The sequence below is a fragment of the Meriones unguiculatus genome, chromosome 8, assembly GCF_030254825.1.
Source record: "Meriones unguiculatus strain TT.TT164.6M chromosome 8, Bangor_MerUng_6.1, whole genome shotgun sequence".
In the NCBI taxonomy this organism is placed as follows: domain Eukaryota; kingdom Metazoa; phylum Chordata; class Mammalia; order Rodentia; family Muridae; genus Meriones; species Meriones unguiculatus.
Genome location: NC_083356.1, coordinates 7,331,622 through 7,346,951, shown reverse-complemented (window position 1 = coordinate 7,346,951; position 15,330 = coordinate 7,331,622). Strand labels below are relative to the sequence as shown.

The 15,330-nt window shown below is 40.4% G+C and overlaps 1 long non-coding RNA gene across 1 annotated transcript; it reads left to right on the top strand.

Annotated features, from left to right (window-relative positions):
* Nucleotides 1-9,466: 9,466 nt before the first annotated feature.
* Nucleotides 9,467-15,029, top strand: LOC132655989 (uncharacterized). Its single transcript, XR_009593943.1, has 4 exons — nt 9,467-9,601; nt 10,361-10,550; nt 12,515-12,655; nt 13,649-15,029. It is a non-coding gene; the product is annotated as an uncharacterized LOC132655989 (long non-coding RNA).
* The last annotated feature ends 301 nt before the right edge of the window (nt 15,030-15,330 follow it).

Here is a 15,330-nt window from a genome sequence, read left to right as displayed (position 1 = left end):
CCAACATGGTCAATGAGAATCTCCAAAACAACGTACTTGCAAATATTTTACATCATGTCTTCCGAACATACTTCCAAGCAATCTTTTGTTTTATTTTCAGGTTTGGTGAGTTACAATGAAATGGGGAGATTTTCTTCTCCTGGGTAGAACATAAAAATTCGAAGGACACTAATTCAAATGAGATTTCATTTGGAATTTGCTGGAAGAATTCTCTTGGGCGTGTAACGGTTCTGAAGACTGCTGATAAACTGCAAAGACAGCTAACACTAGCCTTGATGCGGTATTGTGGAGAGATGGGGGAGAGCCAAGGTGCCGCACACCTTTAATCCCAGCACCTGGGAAGCAGAGACAGCGGAGCTCTGTAATCTCATGGCCAGCCTCGTCTACAGAGTGACATTTTTCAAAAGAAATGCTGTCACCCACAGAAATTATCACAATTAACTACCTACCATTTAGACTTCTACAAATGTCCAGTGACTCAGGACTATTCGAACTACAAGTGAGACTAAAAACTGTCATTATGCTATTCATGATTCTCTTTAAAGTGATTTCTGAACAGTGTGTTTAGCTATCTTTACTTTTCTCAATAAACAATTATTTAAGTAAAAACACCAAGCAAGAAGCCTGCTTGGGAATCTTTGATGTACCAATTCATGTTATATGGATATAATTATGGGCATCTCCAAAATTATGTGATGAATGTGGCCTATTGTGTAGTAGAAGCTGTATGCTTTTTCTTATATGGCACTGATACATAAGAAAGAAGAAAGGGGACTCTTAAAAGTTCACCACCTTAAAGATGGAGCTGGTTTCCGCCTTCCACCTTCCCGATGGTGAGTGCTCTCTGTCACGAACAACTCCACATTTGGCTAAGGCCGAGGATCTGGCTTGCTTCCATGTATGTGGACCTATCTGCATTGCCCCCGTGGCACGCCTGGGTTGGCTACCCAGAGGCTATTTAAGCTGTGGGCTGGCTTTCCCCGGGGTCCGAGGATTGTTCAATGTTCCTGAATAAACTGCATTGAAAAAAAAAAAAAAAAAAAAAAAAGTTCACCACCACTGTGGGCTAGTACCGTCCAAATAATCAGAAGGACTTCAGCGCCATCTTGTGGACAAAAACATCAAGGGACACTTTGATCCCATTAGAAAAGAAACTGGATTGAATTTCATGGTCAATTCCTGCTTCATTTAATGATTGATTATTTCAAAAATCTGTACTCTGGAAAATGTGTCCAGCAGTAAACATCTCCATTATCCTATGTAATCTAGAATCTAGGTGATTTGTCTATTTACAGAATCAGAAAAAGACAAGGTGACTGTCTTTATTAGTGGTTTCCCAGGAAACAGAGAACCAACCTGAAGAGAGGATAGAGGCTGGGACAAGAATAAATGTCAAGGTCTCGTCTTTTCCATTCCCTCTTTAAAAGAAAGAAAACACGAGGTGTGGCTAAGGCAGAGTTTCTAGAAATTTACTGTGGAAATACGTTTTTTCATATCCACCATCATAAAGAATGGAAGGAGCTAACAATGTATGAAAAGAAGCAAGATCTGGAGGAGGGACTGTACATTTCTTTCTTCCACCCAATTAATTGAAACACCACTGTGAGCTACTTGGTAGCCTCAAGAGGGAGAAAAAAAGGTTTATATATGCCCTCCATGCATCATATGGTCCCTTATCGGGACACCTAAGAACTACGGTCACAGGTCACAGACTCTTTCAAGGCAGAAGAAAGCTCAGAAGGGCCAGATGGGGCGTAGACCAGGGTGAGGGCTCATGGTTCTGAGAACTCCTGCTATATTTCAAAGACTCTTAAATGAAGGTGAAAGGAATGAATATTTTCCACTCATTTCCTTGAGTCAGTGGGCTGACACAAATGTGCAATCCTGCGTGAACCTTACCCCCCAACACACCTTTTCTGAACTACTGTGGATCCCATAGTGCCCATGGGGAAGAGAACTGTATCAACACCCACCCATCTGCAGAACTAAACCCCCTCTCCCGCTGTGCTCCAAGGCACTTCGTCTACATCCTAACGTGCAGCTTGTAATAGTTACTTTCTTCACTGCTGTGATCAAATACCTGGAAACAGTAATCTAAGGGAAAAGGGGGGTGTTCTGGCTTATGGTTTGGGGGTACAATCCATCATGCCAGGGACGGCATGGTGGGAGGCACAGCTGTAAGGTGGCAGTGCTGAAAGGCTCTACCGCCTCGGAAGCAGATAAAAAGGCTTCCTCCCTTCTCTCTACTTATTCGGGGCTAGACCACGCCAAGCCTTGGGATGGTGTGACCCGCATCTGTGGGGCACCTGCCTCCCTCGCTAGCCCTCTCTGCAAACACCCTCACAGACACACTGGTGCATTTCACTAATGCCCTGAGATTCTTTACTCAGATCCGTTGTGTCGTCAACTTTCTGAATCATTATTAATAGCTGGTTGTCTACTTCTAGAGGCTAATCAGCTCTTGGAAAAGAAAGGCTGTCTCGCTCCATCACCAATCACAGGAAAGCATGCATTCAATGAATTTGCTGGGCGGAATTAGATGCATTTACAGGTAGTAGTTGTGCCAAATTGGTAAACACTTAAGAAAACCCTCTAAGGGTTGTCCTGAAGTCTCCAGCACCAAGCAACTGTGCTGGGTTCATTCACAACCCCGATTTCTCAAGCTCCTGTTTGGGGAGGGGCGTCAATTCTGAACCTTATCATTTCAACTCTTGACCAAACAGATAAAAGTTGTTTCTCTCTTTTTCCCCATTTACAATTTTGTAGGGGTGAAGACTTTTGGAAGTTTGTCTAACAAAAGCCTTATCCCCCTTCCACTTTCCTAAAATAAAGCTGGAAAAGGTAATGATTTCTGTGGAGGACGATGCAAGAGGAACAACAGATAGCTTTAGAACTCATGGGATGCAGCCCACCAGCCAGCACTGCCATGACGGGTGTGTCTCTGAGGGGCAGAGCCCCAAGGACGTTGTGACCTGAGGACTATCTGCGGTTCTGGGGCATTGTTCTGCTGGCTGTCTTCACTGTCACCATATCCCTCATAACCTACGAGCTGTGTAAAAACTCTAAGGGGGCTTCCAGCCCCTCAGTGGGCAGCATCAGTGGCACAATAACAGCGATTGATCTTTTCCAAGCATTGCGGCTGGGGCAGATTAATGATTCACCCACCTCCCTCAGAAAGGATTGAGAGATGTTAGGTTGTTAGGAAAGATAGGCTAAGATGTTTTTGGTAGTGGCTTTGATGTAGAAAATCTTAGGGAACAATTTGAAGTTCAGAAAGACACTCTCAATAGTTGAGCTAGAGATGTCTTGAGGTCGGGGAACAAGAACAGTGGCCGCCCACCTACTACTAGCTGATGTACCTTTCTTGCTAAAGCTGAGCTGGTGATGAAGGTGATGATTAATTTCTTGGACCCATTTTTGCCCTCAGCTTCTTGATAGAATTTAATTTAAAAAAATTTTCTATAAACATATATGTACCCTGAGGATTTAAAGTAGAAATGACTGATAGTTTATATATAAAAGTTTAGATTTGTGATTCTTTTAAGATTTCTAGAAGAGTGCTTTTTAAGATAAATAATAAAATAATTTATTCTTTAGTTGTAACCGCAAATTGCAGCCTCCCATTAAGAGAAGCTGGATGATAAAATTGCCTTGCTTGCTTACACTTCATTAATCTATAACAAGTTGCTCACTTATGAATGTATGTGGGTTCTTGAGAATAATTTGTTTTTCATAACACATAAAACATTTGAGCATGTGAGGGTATTAAAGAAAACATTTTTCTTATGTATATTCATTGTAATAGTTCAAATAAAGAAAAATAGAACGTAGCCACATTGTGATTTTTGTACTGCTTGGAAGAAACTGCTAGGCTGTATAAACTGTGAGAGAGAAAATAAAGTTGTTGGAGCTTTTCTCCATCCACCAAATATGTGTGTGTATGTATGTATGTATGTATGTGCATGAATGTATGTATGTGTACTGTGAAATTGTTGGAGCTTGCTCGTTAAAGCTTACTTCATCCATCAAGAAGTGTGTGTTAGTGTGCCTGCTTTACATTCGTCGCTAGCCTCTCATCCCCACCTTGGGTCCATGTTGGAGTTGGTCTCTGACTGATTTGCAGAAAGATACCCTGACTCTCAGTGTGATCCTCTTGGCTCCTAGCTCCCCCAAACACCCAGGCATGAAGAATAAATATCTGATTACAGCAGATTCAAGCAGCAACCATGAAAGGAAATGTGTGTGAGGTGCTGAAGGAGGTATGTGTGTGTGTGTGTGTGCATGTGGAGATTCTATGAGAGGTGCAGGAAGGAGAAGGTATGTGTGAGTGTGTATGCATGTGGGGATCCTATCACAAGTGCAGGAAAGGAGGTATGTATGGGTGCTTGCCTGTGGGAGAGGCCAATCTTTTGTGTCAATCCCCAGGAGTCCTCCACTATGTTTTTGTGTGGGGGGTGGGTAAGTTTGGTTTGTTTGGTTTCTTGCTGTTTTGAGCCTAGGATCTTAGGCTGGCTTGGCATCCAAGAATCTGCTGATCTCTGCCTCCCCCACACTGGGATCACAAATGCTGGTGTCATTTCTGGCTTCTGAACATGGGTACTAGGAATTAAACTCAGGTCCTAGCTTGGACCACAAACACTTCAACAGCTGAGGTTTCTGCCTCAGGCTTGTAGTTTTGGTTTTTATGGGGTATCTTTGGCCATGTTAAGAGACTGGCCCCAACATTAACATGCTTGACTACACAAAGAAGCAAAAATTGTTCACCAAGTTTTAGCCAACAAATAAATGTAATGATTTCTAAAGAAAAGCAGAAAGCTCAAGGTGGCAACATCTGCTGGGGCTCAGATGGTGGAACAGGAAGATTGTCGGTGTGATCTTTCTGTGCGCACAGACCAAACATCTACTCCCGGGCAGCTCCGCTCTCTTAGGCAAAGACCAACAATTTTATAAATTTGTTTGTGAAAAAGAAATACACATTGTAAGAGAATAAAGCTTAATGCTTTTAGCTCTCAGAAGGTCAAGGCTTTAGGCATCACATGCTAAACACATTGCTGAAAGGAAAAAGTCAGTTCACAATGCACTACTGCAAAGCTCTCTGATTGAAAATGCCACTCAGAGTCGTATCCATGGAACACAAAGCACGAAGCATGAGGTCCATTTTGCAATCTCCTTCTTAACTATTGCTGTGATTAAACAAGGTAGTGGCTCAAGAGAGTCACGTGTAGTAACTAGTATTTCATTAGTTCCCTTTAGAAGTAAAAGCTTCTTCTGAATATGCTTCTAATTTCAATTAAAAATACCCTATCAATCAGTCTTGAAATTCAGTTTCTTGCTGTGATAGAGTAAAATGATCTCATCCAGTCATTTCAATAGATAAAATATCTTTAAAAATATAATTAGCAGTTATAAGTCGTTGCCAATCTCTCACCACTAATTTTGAAATATTTTTATGTAAACTGACTGCCCCGTCTTCCAACTTTCAGAGGACTCCTCAAACACACATTTAAATTGACAAATTATGTTCAAATCTTAGTGTTGTATAACAGAAAACTGCTAAAATGGTTTACAATCATTTTATTATAATAATATTTTTAATCAAACATTTGCTTAAACCACCAGCTTTGGATTTTTGTTAACAAATCGCAATCATCCCCTTATATTCTACTTTATTCTTCAACAAAATTCACTTTCAAAGAGGAAAAATCTAATTGTGCCAAGACAAGAATTCTAGTATAACTGTCTAGAAAGGGCCAAGACATGCTGGACAGGACAGCAGCAGGCTCTTCAGAAGCTCTGGGATAATTAAGCTGAAAATGCAGAGGGAAGTTGTGTTCAGTGGTTTATTCTATCACTTTTTTTTAAAGCAATTTCCCACTTGAATACCCTTTAAACTTGCATCCAGCTGAACTTCATTCTTTATTGTATTCCAATCTGGGAGGCAAATACTTTAATTAAAAACCTGGAATGACCAAGAACTCTGGTTCCACCTCTAACACTGATGTGGTTCTCAGTATGTCATTAATTAAAATAGGATAATAGCTTGATTTCAAGAACAAATCGCAATGTACATGCTGCATCATCTTTAAACCTCCCCCTGCTTCCATTGCTGGTGCCCAGCAAACATCCAGGAAACTGAATTTAATCATAAGTAAAACTGCTTGCATTAAATTATTTCATGTTAAATAGGATTCAGTATAAAATGATCTTAAATGACTTTTCTTATTCCCACAAATTCCGCTTATTAATGCTGCTCTATTCACCTTTTGTGGAGCCTATGAAAATAATTTCTCCTAGTTTTGGGCTCTGCCAGCATGTCACCAAGGCCAAGGTGGCTAAGAAGTGAGTTCTAGAAGGATATTACCTATGAATTAATAGCTCCAAATCACCCGTTAAAGGTGCAGAGAAGAATCCAATTCAAGTGAGCATGCAATTGGAAGAAAGCAGAGACTGTTGGATCAGGATGCTTGCTGCAATAGATGCCAGACAATTTGGTAGCTACTGGGGGCAGAGACAAAAAAAAAGTCTTTCTTCTGGGATGATTAATATCATAGCTCGTTACAATAGAGAGGAATAGTGAGAGGATGATGGTGAAAATAGAAAGAGAATGTACGTCAGAGTTCTTGAGAAAATGGAGAAACAGAATCCAGTGAGCAGTGCAGAGATAGTTCTAAAGTGGGGTCAGGGACTACGCTGTGGAAAGAGAGAGAGGTGAGGAGCTGCTTGGCCAGGAAGGATGTTCTGACTCCTTTCATTGTCTCGATGAGGTAAGCAGCAAAATCATCCACTGAAAATGAAGGACAGGAAGGAGTTGAAAACCTGAGAAAATGAAATAATGTATCATTTAGAAATCCCTGTGAGAGAGTAAGAGGAAGTCAACAAGGAAACAGGAGCTTCCATCACTGAACTGTTAGAGATCCCCCTGAGAAAGACTGTCATGAAAATTAAGAGATCTGTCTATCAGGTTCATCTGAAATCACCAGCTGCAAGCTCAGGAAACACATATTGAATTGTTAAGCCAGTCAAACACTGGCTTAACCTTTTGATTTTATCAATGCTTTTAAGCCCACAACATCCCCCTGAGATATGAGAAAAGTGAGGCATACAGCAGCTAGATACGTATACGATACTGAAGACTTGATAAAAGTTGAACCACATGAGGGCAGGAGCAGTGCACACACCCTCAATCACCAGTCGTAGTGCGTCTAAGCAAATCAGAGACTAACCAAGCAGAGACTCGGGCAAGGAAGCCAGGAGTGTTTGCAGATAAACGGCCAATGCCATCTGAGCTTGACAAAGGAAACGAAAGCAGGAGCTGGAGGGGGAGGCAGATATTAAAAAATGTGTAGATCAATAGACAGCAGCTGCCCATGTGGTGGAAAACTGTCTTGGAAGCAGTGAGCTGAAAATAACAGTTGCTGACTGCATGTTAGAAATCAATATTTTAAGGGTGGTGCACCCATCCATACTAGCAAATCATGACCAGTAAGCAGCTATGATTATGAAGGGGGTCAAAACAAGTTGGTATTGAAAAGGTCAGGAAACTGAAAAGAATCGGGTGCTAGATTATTTACATGAACCAGGGGTGTATGGAGAGAAAGATGTTAAAATCTTAGCTGCAACGGAAGGGTTGACAGACAGTAGTAGATCGTTTCAGCATTGAAGGGTGAGGACAATCCGATGGTCACACCCCAAACAAGGTCCCACCCAACTCTACCTTCTTCATGCCCCACCCCTGGGCCTCCATGAGCCAGAGAGATTTTCTGGATAAGGAGGTAAAAGGATGACCCCATTCCATCTCCAGACCCGGAATGGTGCAGACACTATGATCTTTGACTCTTCAAAACTGTTTCTCGTTGATACAACTATTTTCATTATCATTCCCCCCATCTCAAAAGAGAATTTTATTTATTTTGTGAGACCCCAGGTCTTACATTTTTTGTTTGTTTGTTTGTCTGTTTTTGCTAATATTAGCTGGATGGCTTGAGAATGTGATTTCCCAAGATTTGTATGGCATTCTGGGAATCCAATTTCTTCTGTGTAGTGAACTGTTTCCTGTCTCATTAAGTCTAGTATGATTTAAAAGCTACTGTTAAGAAGCTGGTTGAGAAGTTTTGTGAACGCCTGAAAGTGGAAAACACACCTCACAAAAGAACTCTGGCACTAGGGAAAAGACCAATGCTTTAGCATCATCCTCTGGGATGGAATGTCTCTCCAGGAAGTGCTCCCATCTAGTCTTTGCTTTTCATCATGAACTTTGACCTTAGGGACCACATTCCCACTTATATCCTCAACAGCACTTTATACTGTACTGAGTTACCTCAGGAATATTTCGCAAAAAAAGCAAATTTGCCTCCATTTTTTTTTTCGGTAGATTTAAGCGGGTGGTTTGAAACAGAATAGGCCTAATTAAGATGTCATTTACTATTTTATTGAAATTGGCATTTTTAAAAGAAAACATATGGCAAAATCTTATCCAGTACAATTTAATTTTTTTATATTTGTTTATTTTATGTGGTGGGGGTGGAGTTATGAATGTTCAGGTCAGAGGGTAACTTGTATGAGTTAGCTCTCATCTTCTTCCATGTAGATCTGTGAATCAAACTTGGGTGTGTCAGGCTTGAAGGCAAGTTCCACTCACCCACTATGCAATCTTGCCAGCGACCAGTGCAATTTTTTTAAAACTATCAGCTACCTTTTCCTAACAATAATGGTGTACTTTAAGCACAAGAGTTAATAAGATAGTAAACCCTGAAGCCACAGTTAATCCCTATATATTTCATAATTATATCCAATAATTAGACATGCACATCACTTAAACTAAAACAATAGAGTCAAGGGTTCTATAAATAACAAAAAAAATGTTTATATCATCATTATGTTAAACTAAAAAAAACCTGAGCATTCACCTTTAGGCTAAATTTTGCCAGTGTTACTTAAATATGCTTTAAAAACCACAAACATCCTAGAAAATCGAAACTATATTACCCATGTAACCCAAGATTCTCTACCCTCATTGAAATATTTACCTTGAGGAAATATAAAATATCCGGAGCTGTTTCCGGGAGTCAAGTTTGACAAGCCACTTTGGGCATTTGGAGGACCACACAAAAATAAGTGTTGGACTTGCTGCCACATCATCTGGATACGTGTAGTTGATTCCTTCTGAAACTCAGTGACAGACTCTACCTCGGAGCATCCCAGAGCCTACACTCGGCAGGTTTGAGAAGTCATCTCAAGCTAAGGCAGTGCTATGGGGATGCTCCACCGGCCCCTACAGGGAAGCTACAAAGGTGACTCTGGGTGGTGTCACAACACCTTGCTTCCCGGCGCAACATCCACCGACCCTGGAGGAAGTTCCGCAGGGGCACTGCAGAGCTTCTTAGGGACCCACCAGGGGGTGGTCATAGGGACGGCTGCTGCAGGCTGCCCTCTGCAGGCGGTGGAAGGAGCCAGGCTGGGGGTAAAGCTTTCTCTGCTAACTAAAAACCTTAGGTAACAGATGCCCTATGAACACGTTGGGGTGGCGTGACATCACGAGTTGGAAGTCAACAGAGAGACCCTGTGTTCCACTGATGCCTGGCGTTCCACATATACGCAAGAGGTAGGACACACTGAAGAAGAAAAAGTGCTTCAGAACAAGAAAATAAAGAACGCTTGGGACCACGGGATCCACAGGAGATTAATTCCGGGACCCTTATGTTGGCTGCTCATGTCCTTGAATAGAATAAAACAGCAAGGGTTATTTGCATAGTCTGTGCACACGTTTTCCAATACGAGGTAAACGGCTCGTGTAAGAAATGCTGCAGATTGCAGAGAACCAGCTACATTTAACACGTCCAAGGCTTTAAGCTTTAAGCTTTAATCTCCTTGCCTGGAAACGAAATATTTAATGCCAGAAGGTGCCTTAAAATTAGAATGAAATTGATAAAAAGAAATTCTATTTGGTATTGTCTGTTTTGTTTTGTGTTGTTTTTTTTTTTTTTCCTCATGTGATACAGTAAGAATCTCCGAGTCTCCAGGTAGTGTCACTCACCGCTGCCCCCAGCTTTTGCTATTAGAATCTGACATCTGTCAAGTTCTTCCCAGACTCCAGGCCAGAAATGGTGAAACAGGAGATGTGTAGCAGTATCTGCTCTCCTGGACCTACTGTGCTTTGTACTTCCTATGTAGATTCTTTATTATTTTACATGTACGGGTGTTCTGCCTTTATATGTGCCTGTGCGTTGTGTGTGTGCTGTACTCCCAAGGACAGCACAGGGTTTGGGATAGCCTGAAACTCTTCCCACGTGGGGTTTTGTTTTTAATTATTATAGACAACATCATTCTCTAACTTCCCTCTGTACTTTTCTGCCAAGTGTAGCCATTATGTCAAATTGAAACTCCCATGTGTGTGCCTGGTGACTTCGGTTTCCTCAAGGTGCTGAGAGAGTTGCCAAAGTCAGCAGGGTGTGAAGATGCCACTGGAGGGATGAAGCTACCCAACGAATGTCGTCAAGTTGCTCTCCGAGGACTGGCAACGTCTTGATCTGCGGTCCAGCAGTTTTTGTCTGGTAAGCATCCCAACACCAACCCCTCCTGCCTCCTAGCTCGATGGTTCTAGTCACACCTGACACCGCCCTGGTGTACTGACTTTGTGCTTGGCTTGGTATTTTGTTTGTTTGTTCCCGTGATTACGGAGGATTTCCAGTGAGTAACCTATTTGTTTTCTCTCCTGAAACTCTGGCACGCAGTTCCAGATAGCAAGATGGGAGATGTAGTGCAGGTCACCAAATGTGAAAGATGCTGACCAGTCCGCACAGATGTTAACTGGAATTTAGAACTCATCAGAGATGTACTGTAATAGCTAGACACAGGTACTCGTCTCCAAGGTTGCAGCAGGCATAGGGCTCATTTCTTCTCCTAGCTTTCTAGCATCTCTATCAATCTTGATTTGCAAATTCATGAAACTAGATGAGTAGGAAAATGAATTAATTTGACTAGCTGTTTGCCAATACTGCTTGAAACCAATTTTAAAATGCTGTACTGACATGTTCTGGCCCGCAAAATAAGCAACGTCTCTATTCAAACAGTGATAACAGAAAATTTGCGATAGCAGTCAATTATGAAAATTAATGGCTCAGCTCCTTTGAGTTAAACATCAAAAGACTAGTTCCAGAAAAGCCAACAATCCTTCCCATATCCACCTCACAAAACTGCAAACTCTGAAAAATATTTTTTCTGAGTGTTGCCTGATTCCTAAAGTCACTGTCATCAAGTTTTGACTTAAAATATTTCAGGCACCCAATTTAGAAAACAAATAGCCATTAAATGTCCAGAATGTCTCTTGCTATAGATGTCTTCATAACAGAATAATGTTAATGTGTTTCTCTCTGCCTCCTTCTCAAAAAAAAAGTTAGACAATTCAAGGTGTGTTTATTCATTTTTGCAAACATATTTCCCCATTCTGTCAAAAAGAAAAACATAATTCAACTGAAGTGTATCAGAACTGAGCTTCCTTATGATACATTATGTGACAAGCTGTAAATAAAATGAACTTTTTATGAATACATTATGCATGGGATACGTTCCCAGGGTTGCATATAAAGAGTATTTTAATGACATACATTTTTCTAGGTAACTAAAAGCATGCTGCTATTTCAGTAATGCCTGAACTGAATATAAAACAATTTTAAAGTGTCCTAGTACAAACTCAATAGGCCTGATACCTGAAATATTGACTTGTCAACACAGTAAACAGGGTTTGGAAAATTATTCCTTCGGGAAATTATGTCAGCCACTATGTACATTTTTTTTAAAAAATACTTGATTTATTTAAGATTCTATTAATTGAATTTCTGTTTTAAAATAAGATTCCTTAAATGATGTCAATCACCCCATGCTCTTTAGATATAAATTAACACACATTATGATTTTACTAAGCTACATAAAATGATAACTTATTTTACATGATAAACTTATTAATCATATGAATGACTGGGAAACAAGAAACAGAGCCACAAACTTTATAATTTAGCAAAGGAAGTATCAAAACAAAAAGTATGAATTATGTAAAATGCTTCTAATATAAGCACCATATTTTTAAATTCTCTACAAATTTTATGTGAATAATAGTCTTAATTTCAGCAAAATATAAAATATACTATTATAGAGACCTGGAAGAAATCTGACTAACTGCTAACTGGCTAATATTTTGGAAAATGCATACGGTGTTTGTAACTTTTTTCTATTCGATGTAATTTTTTATTTTAGAAGTTACAAAATTTAAAATTTTGCTAATATAAAGATATAATGATCAATCATTAGAACTAATTGTAATACTATGCCTACTTAAAACAATAATAATAGTAAGTTCCCCACTTAGGACCTACAACTTACTTAGCCTTAGGTTCTTGGCCTAAGTAACAGTGTTAGGTATTATGTCCAAGAAGCAAGTTATTGGTTGCCCTGTGTCATTTGTGCCATTGTTACACCTGTAAGTATGTCTTGTCAGACTAGTTCTTTCTGTGGTTCTCAGGTTTCGCATCTGGGAAAGACTGGTGATTACTTCTCACTTTTGACAATGGGCATGGTACCTTCTAGAACTATGAAAGCTTACCAGTAGGAATGACGCTCCCAAGTTAGTACTGGCTCCAAATCTCCATGTTCTTTGGCTCAGGTGGGTGATATTTTCAGCAACAGTCTCTTACTGTTACTGGATAGTAGCCAAGAGAGTTGGCAATAACTTGTAATGTTTGGGGATTTATGGAACCTCCCTGACCAATAACTCCAAAAGAGGTAACACATTCCTAGCACTTGGCTTTTATTTGATATCAAATATATTTCAAATATAGATATTCAGAAAATATTTTATTAAATAAATATTGCTTAAGTAGCTCTTGTACACCTGGAACTATTAAAGCATGAGGTAAATAGCAGGAAATAAAATTAAGAACAGTTAGTGCAGCTGGGAGACTTAAGGGCTGGAGCCTGAAGAGTCAAAAGAAGAGGTTTCCAGGCAGAGCTCAGAGAGGAAGCTTCAAATCTAGGCTTGAGGCATCCACAGGACATGAACTTAGGGAGACTGCTGCAATCCTTTGAGAAAAGGAGGGTCACGGTAAAATTAACTTTGAAGAGGCATCCTGATGGCTATGAGCAGAATATGTGGTGGAAGTTAGAGCAGAAGGCCAGGATTTATTTTCGAGTACTGGGGAGAAGTAAAGGTCATTTGAATCAGAACGGCACCAGAAGGGCAGAAAGATGGAATGAGGTAAACGTGTGAAGAATTGGAGATTGCTCAAAATAAAGCTGTGTACTTGCATATTTTCTCTATGAAAGGTCAGGTGTCTAAAGACTAAACGTCTCCATTTTCTATGTTAATCATCTGAGTTTTAAATTTTTTTGCAGAAAAATAATTATGCATTGAGTTTTTATTTTAGGACAGTACTAACAAAATTGCTTTTGGATTCTGCATAATCCAATTTAGGCCACTTAGTTTATTTCCTACACTGCACGTATTTTCCCTAGTCTTTGAAGAATTGTTATTATTATGTACCCAGTGAATACACAAATTTTCTGAAAGACAATAGAGTCATCCCTTAAACACTGTAGTTTTTGAAAGTGGGGAATTAGACTTATTGCATCCCAATTAAAGTACTTCTCTTGTTTTTAGGTAGGTAAGCTGAGCATATGGCCATAAGAGGACCCTACGGGAAGGCTACCTTAAGACTAACTTAAGCCACTACTCCTTCAGAAGCCAGCCCTAAAGGATATTTTTTCAAAGTCACATTCGCAAAAATCCATGGTTCTAATCCCTCTTCCAAAATGCAGAAAAGAGTTTCAAGGCTGTTCAGGCTCTAAAGCAGATCTGGAATCGCTGAAGAGACTGTGAAGTCTCTGCTCACCTCTTGTTAGTGTGTGACCTTGAACCAGTAACTTACATGCTCGAGCCGATTTTGTCAAGTGTGACATAACACAACCGCCAGAAATCAGTGCAAATGTCAAAGAATTCATTTTGGTACAGGAAGCACACAGCAAGCATTCGGTGATTATTAGCTACTATCTGTATCACAATATTCCTAATATTTCCTGGATAACCTTGAGTCTTACCTATATTCTCTCCCATAATCTCCTGAAATTTATAAGTTTCATAAATCCTCATTTTTTTAACAAGCATCTTATATAAAAGATGTCATTGTCTTAAGAGGCATAAAATTGGCCCCCCAAAGATGGTCGGTCCATTTAGTCCAGTTGAGCTGCTACGATAAAAAAATCCATAGAGGCAGCATAACTTACAGATGACATAAATGTAATGGTTACAGTTACAGAGGCAGGAAAGTTCTCACAGACAGGAAATTCTATGTCTTCACACAGAAAAACAAAACAAAACTAACTAATCTCCTTGCTGAAGGTGGACCCACATGATGTGTTCTTATCTCCAATCTGACCATACCTCCTACCATCACCATGGACTTCAATGTCTGAATTTAAGGAGACACCAACATCCAGACCAGAACAACCACAAGTACTCTGAGCCCCCTGGTCCTGTGACTATGCACTTGCCTTGCAGAGATAATTAAGGTTACGGACCTCCCTGCAGTGGGGAGATTGCCTAATTATACAACTGTTTGGTGTAATAACTCCATGGTCTGGAAAAGAAGAGAAACATTTTAGCTGCCATCAGAAAACCAGTGAAAGAACAACATTTCTTTAAAAACCCAGTTATGAGACTGTGTTTTTGTTTTAGTCCCAGGTGTGGGATATGGGGCTGCCTCAGATCGTCCACAGCGCCACAGCAGTTAACTATATATAATATGTCTTGAGCTCTAGCAGAGGTGTGATTTGTGCCAGCTGCAGACAGTTTAATTCTGGAAACTCTTGAGAAGGTGTAAATGGGAGAGGCCTGAGAGGGCCTGGATGGGCTGCTGCTCTCCCTGCTGCTGCACCCCGACCTGGGGCTGCTGGTTTGCCCTGCTGCTCCTGATTATTGTTGTTGCAGTATGACAAGAAGTTGGAGTTATCCTGACTACAAAGACTGGACTTGCCCCAAGGATCCCGACAACTCTAGTCATCAGGAAGTAGCCTAAAGAGTATCCTGCCCCATTTCCCCTATATCCTTGTGTTTTTCTTATCTGAATTAAGGGTTGGAAAGGATAAGGGCAGAATGGAGGCAAAGGTATAAGAGTCAATATAGATATATACGATTAAAAAAAAGGATTTTCTTGGGTTTTGTTGTTATTTGCCTCTATGCTGGCTATGACAACAAAGGAAGCCACAGTTCATGGGAAAAGGCATTTCCCAAAGGGCAAGACTCTGTTACAGTCACAGTATATGGACTGGGGCCCCAACTAGAAC